This window comes from Myotis davidii, unplaced genomic scaffold, assembly GCF_000327345.1.
Source record: "Myotis davidii unplaced genomic scaffold, ASM32734v1 scaffold393, whole genome shotgun sequence".
Taxonomy (NCBI): domain Eukaryota; kingdom Metazoa; phylum Chordata; class Mammalia; order Chiroptera; family Vespertilionidae; genus Myotis; species Myotis davidii.
In genome coordinates, this window is record NW_006285913.1 from 529384 (window position 1) to 545056 (window position 15673).

Here is a 15673-nt window from a genome sequence, read left to right on the forward strand (position 1 = left end):
ATGAAAACTGTCTTAAAGAGAGAGGCAACTGTATGAAGTGAGCATATCTGTGGACTTTTAAAGGAACCTCTCATGCAATTCAACTCTCTGTGGCAATAAAAATGGTAATAAAAATAAATAAATAAATAAATAAGAGCATTGCCTCGTTTGTTGTAAGCAAAAGCATCCATTTTATACCCCGTTAGAGTCTTGTTTGATTAAGGTGGGGATATTTTTAAATTCTTTTGTTTCACAAAATATACAAATTGAGAATGTCACTTCAATCAATCACCTGTTCTCGATTAAGATCCACCAATGATGTTTAATCACTTGGTCCTTTAGAAATGGAAATTTTTGAAATGCAAAGAACTATAATCCTTAATAGGATAAGTATAAAATTCTCAAGACCTCAGATTATTCACAGCTTTACCCCGGGCATTAGTGTACCATATACCCATAAAAATATAGCAAGATAGAGCGCATGAGTTTAGACTCTGAGAATACCACTTTTAAAATAGGAGGAAACACCCTGGCCGGTTTGGCTCAGTGGATAGAGCGTCAGCCTGGGGACTGAAAGGTCCCAGGTTCGATTCCGGTCAAGGGCACATACCCAGTGGGGAGTGTGCAGGAGGCAGCTGATCGATGTTTCTAACTCTCTATCCCTCTCCCTGCCTCTCTGTAAAAAAATCAATAAAATGTAGTTTTTTAAAAAATAGGAGAAAACATGAGTTGGGCTGCCAGACACAGCATTAAGAGCTTTATGTAATGATCTCACATTATTCTCCAAATACTGTCAGGTAGCTACTGCTATTATCCTCATTTTTCAAATGAGAAAATTGAGGCTTAGAAAGGCGATATAGACTCTTATTTCCAGGAATATGACAGCATAGTACTCTATCTGGACTGCTGGAAATAACGAAAACATCTGGGGGGAAAATAGATAATTTTTTAAATAATCTTTAACACATCAGACCAAAAAGTAGGGAAATCTCAGGCATACATTGAGCAAAGGCAGGAACCTAGAACAGTACGTGGTGCGTCATTACCCTGAGGGCATTGTCACACCAACTGAGTACAGACTGATTTTCACAGCGTTTTGGAAAATGAGAGCGGAGAACAGAGCCCATGGCTCCTCCAGGGTGAGAAGTCTAATAGCAGATTCTCCTACCAGATTCTGGAGATTCAAGCGGAACTTACAAATAACCCCCATACCACCTCCAGCGGACCACAGGAAAATGAACAATTTCAACTTTTGGCAAGAGTAAAGTGGGGAGAAATTGCCACTGAGAATTTGGAACCACCCGTCAACCCTCACCTGGGTTTGTGGCCCACATTCACACTATAGGTATCCCCTGCTTTTCAAAAGTTTACTTTACACCACTCCACTTTAACAAAAGACCTACATTACTACCTGTTTCCACTAGCCAAACGAAATCTGAGGAAGATTTTTTTATTTTTATTTTTTTGTTTGTTTTTTGTTTTTTTGAGCCCCTTGGCCTTCTCCGGGTCTCTCATGAGGAAGATTTTTTTTAAAGTGAAAATAGCATTCCGCATCTGTTTTGCAGCCAATGTTAACGAGACAGCTCACACCCCAAGCATTGAGAGCAGCCCCAACGGGCCCCTTCCCAGGGAATCACACGCAGCATCCCAGCATCAAGCCACCAGATCTCTGAACTGTATCCAGGCTTCCTCCCGATTGATTTTATGCATCTATAATCAAGATGTGTCCTGAGGAAATGGCTTCTTCACTTTATGCCATGTCAGCCTTTGAAAGGTTTCTTAGGAACAAGCTACTTTTGGGTAGTGGGGGAAACCCATACCTAAGTGACCAGATAAACCTCCAACCAAGAATTTAACTCAGATGAACCCCAGATTGGTTATACCCTCCCAGTATTTGGTAGGAGAAAAACCAAACCCTCTCAGAGGATTAATCTGATGCACCGTGAACAGCTGGATAAAGATATGAGCCTAAAAACTTCCAGAGAGGAGCGGGGGAAATGATCACAAGGGAATGAGGACTAGAGTGGCAGGAAACGTCTCAATAGCCCCACAGAAGCTTGAAGACAAGGGAGGATTGCGCATTGTGTCAGAGTTTTGAGGAAAATTTCTACCCTTTCTATCCTAAAAATCTACATCCAGCAAAGCAATCAATGAATGTCAGGGTGGAATATTTTCATAAAATTGAGCTCCTTAATTATGTACCTTGTGAAGAATATGCTCTACTGAAACAAGGAAGTAAACCAAGAGAAAGATGTATTTCCCAGAAAATCGGAATTCCAATACAGGAGAAAGGCATTGGGGTGGGGGGGGACTAAAAATAATGGTGAAGGGGAAAGTCCCAGTAACAGCTGTTTGTCAGGCTAAGAGAAAAACTGACTTGGAATAGGAGGAGAACTGAAGACTTTCGATGAAATTCTCCAAGATGAATATAAAACAGAACACGTAAACAGGTTCAGAGGAAATTTTTACTTGCATCAGAAAGTTTGGGGATGAATTAGTAATAAAAGCACAGAAACCAAGGAAATAAAAATTGCAATAGTTAACTCTGGTGAAAACAATGAGTAATACAAGAGAGGAAATATAATCATACAATACCATATGACTTAGCTATAAAGAGTATTCATACAGTTAAATAATGTTAGCCCTAAATATTAACCAAAATTGTGATATAAATATATTTAAAGGACAGGAAGAAGTACATGTATGTGAGAACAGGAGCTATACTAGTAGGAGAGCTAACTCCTCATCTGCCATAGTAGGAAGTCAATAGACAACACCTGAAACTGAAAAAAACAATCGAGAAATATCAGTATTTGGATTTAATTTAGAAATGAAAAGGTAAGCACTAGAAGAAATAATTTAAGAGATTATGAATTATTGACTTAATGAAAGGGAATTGGGAGTGAAGAAGGATGGAGCAGAGGACTGCTGTTTGTTTTTTAATGTTTTTATTTATTTTAGAGAGAGAGGGAAGGAGAGGAAGAGAGAGAAACATTGGAGGGAGAACCATTGATCAGCTGCCTCCTACACGCCCCGTACTGGGGATAGAGACCGAAATCCAGGCATGTACCCTGGCCAGTAATCAAACCAGCCACCTCTCAGTGCATGGGACAATGCTCAACCAACTGAGCCAATCAGCCAGGCAGGACTACTGCTTGTAATACAAGCCTTGTCATATTTGATGGCTGTGGGCTTTTTTAAAATCATACAAAGAATATACCCCTCTTAAAGGAAGGTGGTTTTTTTAAATTAATTCCCAACTACTCACCACCCAGTCTTTTTAATGTTTATAAAATGTACATTGTTGACCTAGCCGGTTTGGCTCAATGGCTAGAGAGTCAGCCTGAGGATTGAAGGGTCCCAGGTTCGATTCCAGTCAAGAGCATGCACATACCTTGGTTGCAGGCTTGATCCCTGATCTTGGTTGGGGTGTGTGCATGAGGCAACCAAATTGATGTGTCTCTTTCATATCTATGTTTCTCTCTGAGTGTCTCACCCTCTCCCTTCCCCTCTCTCTAAAACTCAATGGAAAAAGATCCTCGGGTGAGGATTAACAAAAAACAAAAAAAAAAGATATAAGAAAAAAAATAAAGTGTACATTGTTTCAAATAAAAAATCAAAATTAAATTTAAAAATAGTAAACGAGATATGTGTAATGCCTAGCACAGACAGAACCTAGAATACAGTCAACAATCAGGAAATGTTAATCTTCTCTATGTTCTACCAACGTAATGTATCTCTTTTTCTCTAGTTCCAGTTATGTATCTGCAGGAATGGATCTCAGGCAGGTGTGAGGCTCAGTCTGGCTTGGGAATAGTACACCTGGGACTTTAAAGGCCAATCCATCCCATCTGGCAGTACATGTTCAGAAATGATCAGGAATAGAGGGTTGTATCCTTGTTATTTCCACCCACAGAATAGGCAAAAGCCAAAGGTCTCAGAACAACCAGGAGGGCTAGAAGGCCGTGATGACCCCCAAGACTAGGGAAATACTGCTTATCAACGGACCTGACAAAGATGCACACAACTGACTGGTGTCATCTGGTGGCCTTCATGGACCCTGGATGCCAGGAAGCTTTGCCTTTGACTGGGAGCAGCTGCAGAGCCCCCGTTCTGATAACTGCCTGGGTTGAGATCTTCTGCTGTTGTCTACTAATGTCTTTCCATCAAACATGATCACCCCTGTAACAACCAAACAATGATCAACTCTTGAAATAAGAATTTACAGATCACCTCCAAAATTCATTTTTTATATTTTTAATTTCCACCTATTCTATACCCTATGGAATAAGATCTGTCAGCAAGTTAACACCAGTTACTTAATTGTATATTATTTTATTTTTCCTTGTCCTTCACATAGCATAGATCCTAAGAATATTTTTTTCAACATCAAAATAAAGACAACAGAAATGACAGAAGCTCAATAATCCACAAATTGGCTGGGCATATAGTTCATTACCCACATATAGTTTCAAGATAAAAGTTGCCTTGATGAACCTCATGTAAATTCTTCTCAATAATTACTCCCACATTTCAGTAACACTGTATATATTTAGGGCTCAAGTTCTATAAGTGGGTATTTTAATATTTATAGGTTAATCTTTTTAAACTAAGCCACAGAATGTACCGCTGGCTGATTTATGTTCAAGGCACTTGGCTCGGTGCTGTGTGAAGAGTGGTGCTAGGAACAAAAAGTGTTATCTTTACGTTGACACTTGCTTAGAATGTAAAAGTTAACCAGATGAAAAACAGCACATGCATTTTAAAAAAAGTAGTATAGCAAGATACTTCCCCCCACACACACTACTATCAAAAGTAATGTTATAGATTCTGATCATGTGGAGCTGTAGCTCTCAATTTAGTTTCAGAGAGTGTATGAGTGACCGAGGTCTGCCATAACAAAGCACCACAAACTGGTGGCTAAATTCAACAGAAATTCCTCTCACAGTGCTAGCGGCTACAATTCCAAAATCAAGGTGTCAGCAGGGCCACGCTCCCTCTGGAACCTGTAGGGAATCCTTCCTTGCCTCTTCCTAGTTTCTGGCCGGTCGCCAGCTATCTTTAGTGTTCCTTGACTTGCAGGTACAAGTTCAAACTCAGCCTTCCCCTCACATGGCCTTCGCCCTGCATATCTCTGTGTTGTCACTTGTTGGTGTTCTTATAAGGAAACCAGCCACACTGGGTTAGGGGCCCACCCTTCTTCAGTCCGACCCCTTCTTAACTAATTACATCTGCAGTTGACCCTATTTCCAAATCAAGTCACCTTCTGAGGTACTGGGGAGTTACAACTTCAACATACCTTTTTCTTTTTCTTTCTTTTTTTTTTTTTTTTGAGGGGCAGGGGGACAAAACTCAACCCATAACAGTAAACTAATATCATGAGATACTGATATTAATGCGTCTATTAACAAAACTAAAAAAGTGATGAATCTTGCTTGAGTTTAATCATTTGTTCTCACGGCTAACTGTTGGGGAATAGCTGCAAACATAAAGCATATTTTTAAAATTCTAACGCTCCCTGCGAGGTTGTTTTCACTAGACTATTGTTAGAAACAGGATTATCTACTCTTTATAGTTTACTTTCCTAAATTAAGTTATATTTAAATTATGATTTACTTCTCTTCGCATGGGAAATTTGTTAGTTTTAGGTGGTGTCGTGTATTTCTTTAGCTCTCGATAATTATTGTGGACTGCTGCATCATGAAAAGTATTTACAGCTAAGTTATACGTGATCAAATCTAATTGATTAAATCAGAATTCTGTGCAAGGCTAATTAAAGTATGCTGTAGATTAAGCAAAGTAATTATATGAGCGATTGCATTTAATAGAGTATTTTCATGAATCGGAATACTGCATAATAAATCTGAAAACAGCTATACTGAATACCTAAATATGTCACAAAACAAATGGTGCTGAGAGCCACTATCTGAATAATGCATGTGACAACTTAAAGACCCTCTAAAGCAGACTCAAGCTCCTCCTTTCCAGGGGCTGCCAATCGCCCCACCGTGTTTCTGCAGTTACAACTTCTAGGACGACCCTCTTTCCCCCGGGGATGTCCTGTGAGAGTTTCTATCCAGGGCATCCATCCTTGTTCCACCAGCCCAGGCTAGATGAGAGAAGCACATCGAAGGATAAGTCTAGACTTCATAGTATATAGACTCTAGAGTACTGTTCACCTTATAATTTAATTATGAGTTAAATGAAAATGATAGCTTCCCACGTAGCACTGAAACAGTGTGTTTGAAGTTTCAAACTGTCTCTCAGAATAAATGTTTCTCCATTTGGGAAGAATTAAAAACTCTAGGAGCACCCATCCCCTCCAGAAAATAAGCCAGCAGCCCAGTGTACATGCTCAGAAAGAAGATATGTCTGACCCAATGACTGGTGTTAGATTCAGTCATTGAATTTCTAATATAGTTATACAGAAGCCTGCTGTCCCAGGTAGCATTTTTCAGTAATTTAAAGCTGTATTCAGTATTCTAAGGGAGATTATTTGATATTTGCTAAGCAGAAATTGTGTTGCTAGGTGTGTTTAGATCCAGCTGTCTGCCTCAGGCAACACTGGACTCAAATACTGTATAAGATTTTCATTTGGTAGAGCAGCAAATGTTGAATAGATAGTATGATGGCTCTGTGCCAGGGTCAACAGAATTTCATAAAAGAATGAATATTTGAAGTAAGTGTCACTGCACCTGGCACAATCTATCATGGGAGACACATGAGGATATCCTAAAGAGGTAGCACTGAGCTAAGGGTGTCCAGGAATCAACTAAATATTTATGATAATAATATAACTCTGAGTAGAATTTACCCCCAGAGGATTAATTCTGTACTGGGAACTTAAAACTAAATTAATGACTCTTTAGAATCAGAAATATGAACACTAGCCTTTATCTTTCTTTTAAGATAACTTGGTAGTCTGTTCTTTTTTATGTACTTATTATCTTTAGCCTAGTTCTTTTCGTATAGAAGACACTTTGAATCACAATCAACATTTGAACTGCATATCTTATAGCAATGTGCATATTTGTGAAGACTAGTTAATTATTCCAAGTAATTCTTTGTGGGGGGTTTTATGTTTTATTGATTTTTTTTTTTGAGAGAGAGAGAGAGAGGAAGGAAGGGAGAGAAACATCAATTGGCTGCCTCCTGCATGCTACTAGGGGTGAGCCAGCAACCCGGGCCTGTGCCGTGACCAGGAATTGAACCTGTGACCTTTCAATGCAAGAGAATCCGCTCAACCAACTGAGCCACACTGGCCAGGGCTTCAAATGCTTCTTAAAATCACTATTAAAAGTGTCCCTATGACTGGATACAAAATTTTAGTGCACCTACTGTCTTTCACATCTCCCTTTCCTTCCCTTAAGGGCTAGAGAATTCCTAGTTTTGCCTGTCCTAATCTCTTTCCTCTGTATCCATCCAAGACAGGTTTTCCCTTACTGGACCAGTCCTTGAGTTTTTACATGGGGAACTGGGAAGAAGGGTGGGGAAGCGAAGAGGAGCAAGAGGACACCTGGAAAAGGAATAGGAAAAGGAATGGGAAGTTTCCCAGGGAATTTAAGGACAGGAGGCAAGCAATGGATAAGAAACTAACGAAGGAATTTTAAGAATCATTGCTGAAGATTTTCTGTGATGTTCAACAAGGACTTTGAAAGTGCTGGGCCATGTTTTTTTAAGTACATCATCATTTGAGAATAAACCATTCGGATCCCACTTTTATCAACATTAAAATCTGTACTGCCTATTTAATATAAATATATAAGGTAATATAAATTTCAAAACCAAAAAAAAAAGAAAAGAGCAATTTGAGAAAGGAGAGACCACACAGAATCCACATGGTAGCAAAACTGTCAGCCAAGTTCATGCTGCAGAAATGGCGGTGGCGAGGTGGGGGCAGCAGCAGTCTCCCTAATGTTTGTTGGGCAGTAGTGGGGGCCCTGGTTAAACTCATCTGGCCAGTTCTGCAGCCTGCAGTTGGACAGCATTCTGAGACTCAGCTCTGAGCTGGTTCTCCCATTAATATCTACGTAATAAATTCCTTTCCAGCTTAATCAGCCAGCACCAATTTCTGGCGCCACACAATACATTGTATTAAAACTCCTGTTGGGTTACATATGAGAATAATGGCTCCATTTCCCAGGCTTACTCTACTTTTATATTTAGCCCAGGCATTATTTTGCCGAGTAATGATACTTCTACATTTTTATTAGTGGCTTTTTTAAGTTCAAAGTAAGGTTTTTGTTTCCAAAATATTAATGAAAATGGCATGAGCAGGTCATGGAATAAGGTGTTTTCAAAATTCCCAAGGGAATTGTGCATTTATCCAAAGGTTTATTGAGCAATTAGTGTGAGATTGATACTGCCTCCTGCCAAGGTAATCCACAAGCAAAACTACACCATGAAACAAATAGTATATTTGGTTTTACATGTAGAAAAAAGATTCTGATTAGCAGTGCTGAGTCTCTACGTTGTACTCCAGAGGAGACACCCTTTCGTGTTTATCTGCAAAATAGAGATAAGAAGACCTGTATTACAGGCATATTGTGTGGATCAAAGGAGGTAACATATGAAAAATCTCAGCAAAGGGTCTGAGTCCCGTATCATTCATACCAAGCAAACTTTTCTATATTTTGCAGTCTGTAACAACGTAGGGTAAGAAATACAGGCACATTTTTTTACTGGCAAGAAAAATATTAATATAATCAAAGCATGCAGAGATCATCATTGATTATGGGTAAATGATCATTAGAATTCCATCTTGACCTATTTTTCTCACACCCAAGCTACTGGACATCTTGTTTAACTAAAGAAAATTTTTCCCTATAACACACTGTTGACAAAGTAAGTCAGCTTAGAAAAAAAATTTCAGTAACTACCTCATCTAAAAGGAGGAGATCATTGAAATATAGACTTTAATGTAGGAGGAAATATCCCTATTCGGTGCTCTGGGGTTTTAAAGATATTATTCTTAAAAATTGAAACTAAGAAGACCAAAAGAGTTATTAGATACATTAACCATTGTGTATATATGGCAAACAAGCGATCTGCTGGAGGAAATCTACGTCCCAAGGGAATTGTGCATTTACCCAAAGGTTTACTGAGCAATTAGTGTGAGATTGATTCTGCCTCCTGCCAAGGTAATCCACAAGCAAAACTGTAAGGAAAGTGAAGCTTGCCTCAATGCCTTCTCGCTTGGCAACTTCTGTGCCTCTGAATAAGCACCACCCTCTGTTGCCTCCCACTGGCCTGCCTTTCCAGGTAGGTCTCACAATCCAGACTGCTCTCCACACTTCCTACAAAAGCTGACCTCTCTGGTGCCAGTAGTGCTCTCAGCTCACTGTCTATTGGAGGACGTATTAGTTTGCTCGAGTTATCAAAACAAAATTCCACAGACTGGGTGGCTTAAACAACCTTCATTTCTCACAGTGCTGAAACCTGAAAGTCCAATCACAATTCCAACAAATTCAGTTCCTGGTAAGGCCTCTATTTTGCCTTTCTTTTATGCCTATGGAGGTGGAGGGGTGGAGAAGGGGGTGGCAGAGAGAGAAGAAGGGAAGAGAGTGGGGAGGGAGAGGTGGAAAAGAGAGAGAGAGGAGGGGAAAGGGAAGAGAGGGAGGGAGAGGGAGGGAGAGGGAGAACAAGCCCCACCCTCATGGTCTCATTTAACCTTAACTGCTTCCTCAGAGGCCCCATCTCCAATACATCTATGCTTGGGGTTAGGGCTTCAACATATGAATTGGAGTGTGGACAACAACATTCAGTCCATCACAGAGGGAATACGGTTAGTTCAAACACACCACATTACGAAAGTATTTTAGCCCTCTGCACATAATACACCTTTTTAGGCAGGGAATCATTGCCTAACAACCACAGGAAAGAATTTCTAATGATTCCGGAGGGTAAGTACACCATACACTTGTCACATGGAACCCATGTCTACCCTGCTCCACTGGGTGCAAGGTGCATCCTCATCCTCATTTATAGTTGTTTCTTGTTCTCACGTCTTTAGCACCCGTCAGAGTGCACAATAAACCACTCTGCTGCCAGCCAGAATGTGGTCACATGCTCCAGACCTTCAGGCCACCGGTCATTTCATGCCACAGTCAGGTCCATGAGTAGGAAGGGGACATCGTCTCCCCTATTCTGGCAGCTTGCCACACAGCCATGCCTGGATTGTATTCCAAGTTTTCTAAACCATTTATGTTTGTGCATGCACAGCAACAGACACACAAGCTTGCATATTCTTAACCTTTTAGTTTTTCTTTGTACATTTACCTGCCATTTGGGAAATTGACTGCAAAAGTGTCCAAATTAAATTATAAGTTACCGTGTAGTAGATACAGATGGTATTTAGAAATTTTAAAGGTTGCTTTGCTTTTTCCTCAAAAACACAGAAGGAGCCAAGATGTGTAACATTTTTTTCTGTCCTATTCTCACGTTTGAATCTGAGCAGCTGCTCTCTCAGCAGATAACTAACCTGAATACCTATTATTAAACATGAAAAAAAAAAGTCTTCGGGAACCTTCAGTTACCAGAGCTCTGTGCTCCAAGCATTTGTACTCAAAGAATTTCAAAAATAGATTCAGTGATGCCAGAACTGGTTTGGCTCAGTGGATAGAGTGTCGGCCTGTGGACTGAAAGGTCCCAGGTTCGATTCCGGTCAAGGGCATGTACCTGGGTTGCGGACACATTCCCAGTAGGGGATGTGCAGGAGGCAGCTGATCGATGTTTCTCTCTCATCGATGTTTCTAGCTCTCTATCTCTCTCCCTTCCTCTATGTAAAAAATCAATAAAATATATTTAAATTTTTTTTAATATACGAAGGTAATATAGTATAATAAACCCTATACTCCCATTACTCAGTTTCAACAATTATCAATATTTTATTTTACCAAACATTTCATCTTTCTTCCTCCAACTTTTCTCTTATTGCAGCCATTTTAAAGCAAATCCTATACATATCATTAAATATTCTAATATTTATCTCTATTAAGGAAATTATTAGATTTTAATACATATCTGTGGTAGATCAAACAAAAGCCAAAGGACTAGGACACCCAGCAAAATATCCTAGTAGTCTTCTTTCATTTTTCCCTATGTATTTCTCTCCTTAAAAAGAGGAAATCCCAAATCAATTTTAACAAGCCAGTAAATAGAAAAGTGAAAAACAAAACCCAGTAATCTTGATAGTAGAAACAGAAAATATCAGCTTTCAAATTACTTTTAAAATTCCAGTATGTTCCAGTTCTATCAAAAGCACAAGAAAATCCCTCTTGTATCTTCCTCCAAGAAAATCAGGTCCCTGGACAAAGTCATGCTGTAGAAATTCCACTCTTGTACTCCAAACATCTCGAGGTTGCATGAATGCTGTGTGTGTACATAATTTGCTATGGAAATTGTGGTGGTGTTTAATAAAATATAAATAACATTCCTGAGAGTCTCACCTTGTTAAATATTTATTTGGTATATAATTTAACAAAGGTTCTCTGCTATTACTATTTAATGGCCTTATGGAAATTTTAATTCTATTCTAATTATAATATGGAATTTTAATTTAAAAGGCAATCCATTCACTACAGAGGCAAATCACTTACCTACAGAGTGTCCATAAAGTCTGGAAACAGAGGCAACTATATATAATAAATGGCTTATTGATATTACATGATGGTACATGATGTTTGATGTGCTGTCCCTCGTTAGTGATGCATAGTTTAGTGTGCTGGGCGGAATGGCAATGGACAGGATACATCAATACAGCCTTTCTAGCAACCCTTGCACATACCTTTGTAATGCATCACCTCCCACCAGTACTTCTCAAATGAGATCCCTGGAATCCACAGAATCAGTAATGCCTGGGGATGGTAAAAATGCAAATTTGGGGGAACTCACCCCAGACCTAGTGAATCAGAAACTCTGAGTTTTAACAAGCTCTGCAGGTGATTCTCATGCAAGCTGAAGTTTGAGAACCACAGGCTAAGATTATTTGTCTCTGCTTTTCAGTGAAGAAAAACAAGAACCCTGCCCTTTCAGCATACCCCAAACATAGAGTTGCCAGATTTAGCAAATAAAAACAGAGAACACCAATTAAATTTAAATTTCAGATTTCTTTAAAAAAAAAACAAGATTTTCATTTAATTATATCCCTCAAAGTTATGCCCCATGTATATGTCCCACTTATGTAAGGGATATATATACAAGTATCCTCATGCATATTTATACTAACAAATTATCTATTGCTGATTAAACTTTTCATCTTGTGTCCTAAGATATTTCTGGCATCTACACCCAAAGGTGTTCTGATCTGGCCAGCATTCGGCGTACCCCACAGAACTACATCATCCAATCCAGCTTTAGTTTGTAGACCCGCACAGTCATAACACATGCACATCTTTGGAATGTGGGCGAACCCTCATCACTCTCTCACCACTCGAGGGTCATGTGGTGGTCAGTCTCTAAGTGACCTTCCCTTGCCTGTCAAGAGCATACACTAACAGCTGGTCACACAACGTGGTCAAACAGGACAAAGTCACCTATTTTCCCAAACTTTGTGGGTAGAAATACATTTCAGTGGTTCTCAACCTTCTGGCCCTTTAAATACAGTTCCTCATGTTGTGACCCAACCATAAAATTATTTTCATTGCTACTTCATAACTGTAATGTTGCTACTGTTATGAATCGTAATGTAAATATCTGATATGCAGGATGGTCTTAGGCGACCCCTATGAAAGGGTCGTTCAACCGCCAAAGGGGTCGCGACCCACAGGTTGAGAACCGCTGCATTAAGTCCTCACTTAACATCCTGGCTGGTTCTGGGAAACTGCAACTTTAAGCAAAATGATGTAGAAGGGAACCTGTTTTACCATAGGCTGATGGATATAAACAAGAGTTAAGTTCCTACAGCATATTTCTAGTAGTCACAGAAACATTACCAAATCTCTAAGTAGAGACCCGAAACACTTCTAATATTAAACACTGAAATCAATGTGACCTAGATGTACATTTCAGAAAGATGAATAAAAACAAGTAAGGTCATTATTTTCCTACCGACTTATGCCAGGTCATGGCCACAGTGGCCAGAGCCTGTTCCGGCAGCTCGGTGGGAACCCACCCTGAACAGGACACCTTTCCATCCCAGGGCCACCCACACTCCCTCCGGAGGGGCACTTAGACCCGCCCATTCACTTCCCGTGCATGACTGGGATGTGCAAGGAACCCAGAGTCCCAGAGAAAACCCTCCTAGACTAGGGAGAGCGTGCAAACTTCACAGACAGTGGCCCCAGCTGAGCAATCCTGTTTTCCTCATCAACGTTATAAGGAAACCATGTTGACTGAAATGACCTTCTCCACAGGCCCGCTGAATGGTGTCAGCTGAAGAGAAAAGCCAAAGAGATGTGTACCAAATCTCCTCTCGCTAACTTTAATTATGAAATGTAAAAACAGTATTTTCCCGTTGCAAGCGAGATTCTTGGTTTCTAATACAAATGATTAACTACGGATTAAAATGTTTCCCTGTCCCTTAGCAGAGCTGCATGCTGACGGTCGGCGCTTGCCTCTGTATTGAGGTCAGAAGATTAAAACCAAACAATTTTGAAATCTAAATTTTTCCTGAATTCGTTTTATATAGTCATTTCTTTCTCATTTTTGAACTGTCATCCTATTTTCTTTTTAAATTTACATAAAATAAAATGCTTAGATTTTAAATACACACTTCAGTGAGTTTTTACATACACCCCCACCCATCAAGAAGGAGAACTCTTTTTTCTCTCTAGAAAAGATCCTCAAGCCCCTTTCTAGTCCAATCCCACCTCCCCCGCTCCAGAGGCGACCATCATTCTGATTTTCATCACCATGGATTAATTTTATTTGTTCTAGAACTTCATCGAAACTGCTTTCATTTTCACATATTCAAAACATTTTGCTATATGGCAGAGAATTTATAACGTATATTTCTTTCTTTCATCTGAAATTGCCTGAAAAGTCCTAAAGATAGCACCCTACCCACCTCCCTCAAGGGTAGAGGAAGTACTGGACATTAATCTCTTCCAAGGGGAGGCATCAGAACCTAAGGAAGTGACTAGAGCAGCGGTTCTCAACCTGACCCTTTCACAGGGGTCGCCTAAGACCATCGGAAAACACATATATAATTACATATTGTTTTTGTGATTAATCGCTATGCTTTAATTATGTTCAATTTGTAACAATGAAATTGGGGGTCACCACAACATGAGGAACTGTATTAAAGGGTCGCGGCATTAGAAAGGTTGAGAACCACTGGACTAGAAGGACAAGAAAGGGTGGCCTTAGATCAGGGATCCCTGATGGTCTCTTGAAATGGGTCCCCAGATCAAGAAGGGACCCAGGGGACCCAGAAGGGATGGCAGCGAGGGTCACCACAGGGGCCCCAGGAGCTGTGCCAGAATGGAGAACAACTCCAGCACTTGGCAGGGATTGGCAATGCCCATCCCTATGCCTCTAGTCGTGTGTGCTCCGAGACATCTGTAATGAAGACAGATCTCTGTAGCATCGCAGGATCTTTAGGGTGGGCATGGGCTCTGGTATCTGTACCCTGGGGGCAAACTAGACCATAGCGGTACACTCTAAGGTGCGGGCAGAGGAATGGAGATATCCCTGTCCCCGCTAATGTACGTTAAACATTCCAGTTATTTAATATTTTAGTGCTTTTCAAAGTACCCACTGGAGTAGCATCTAATTATCATTTTAAAAGTCTACAACCCAGACAGAACATTAAATTTAAAATGCCAGCAGTATATAATCTCATATCATCCTCCATGGAAAAAAAATATTTCTATGATCTTCTCTTTTGCTCACATTCCTAGGGGATCCAAGGATGAAAGACCATATAAATCCAAACAGATCTATTACTAGTAAGGTTAATTTACATAGACATTTACAAATGTTATCATCTGAGACTGATTTAGAAAAATACATACAAAGAATAAAATGCATTTTAAATGCACCCCCAAAATGTTAATGCTCATCACAAACCCTCACTACCCCCAAGCTGTTCTTGAACTTCCAGGATGTCTCAAAGGCTAACTAGCCGGGGTTCCTGTTCCGGCATCTAGAAGGGTTCAGGAATCTGGAGAAGACTGTGCGTAGATTAAAAAGGAGTCCAGAGACAAAATATAATTTTGAAAGGCAATTTGGGGGTTAGAGGAGCTTAGCTTAAAGGAAACTAAGATCTAAGTTCTCCTCGTCTCAGGACCCCAAGCCTTTTATTAACACAATTTGTCCTGAGGCGAGCAGAGATATACACTTCACAGGGTCAGGGTTTCCTATACAGAGGCATTGTTAGAATGGGGAGTTAGCCTACGGCTGTTCAGGTGTTTGGCCAGGAGGAGGCAATAACATGTAGATTAAGATGCCCTGAGCTGTCTGGCAGCCAACAATCATCCCTTTTCAGGTTTGGGGAAATGCCCTCAGCCATTCCCAACAGGCGACTACATGTGTGACTCAACCCTGTTGAGTCCCCAAGTTCCATCCACCTTTAGATGAAACTCTTGCAATGGCTTCCGGCACTAACTTACCTGCAAACCCTTCAGGGAAGACTCCATAGTCTCTCTCACTCACCTCATCGGTTGTGGAGTCCATCCTATCAGGTTCCAAGGATCGTCAACCGCCTTCGTGTCGGAGAAGAAACCTCATAGTAGTATCACACATGACACAAAGC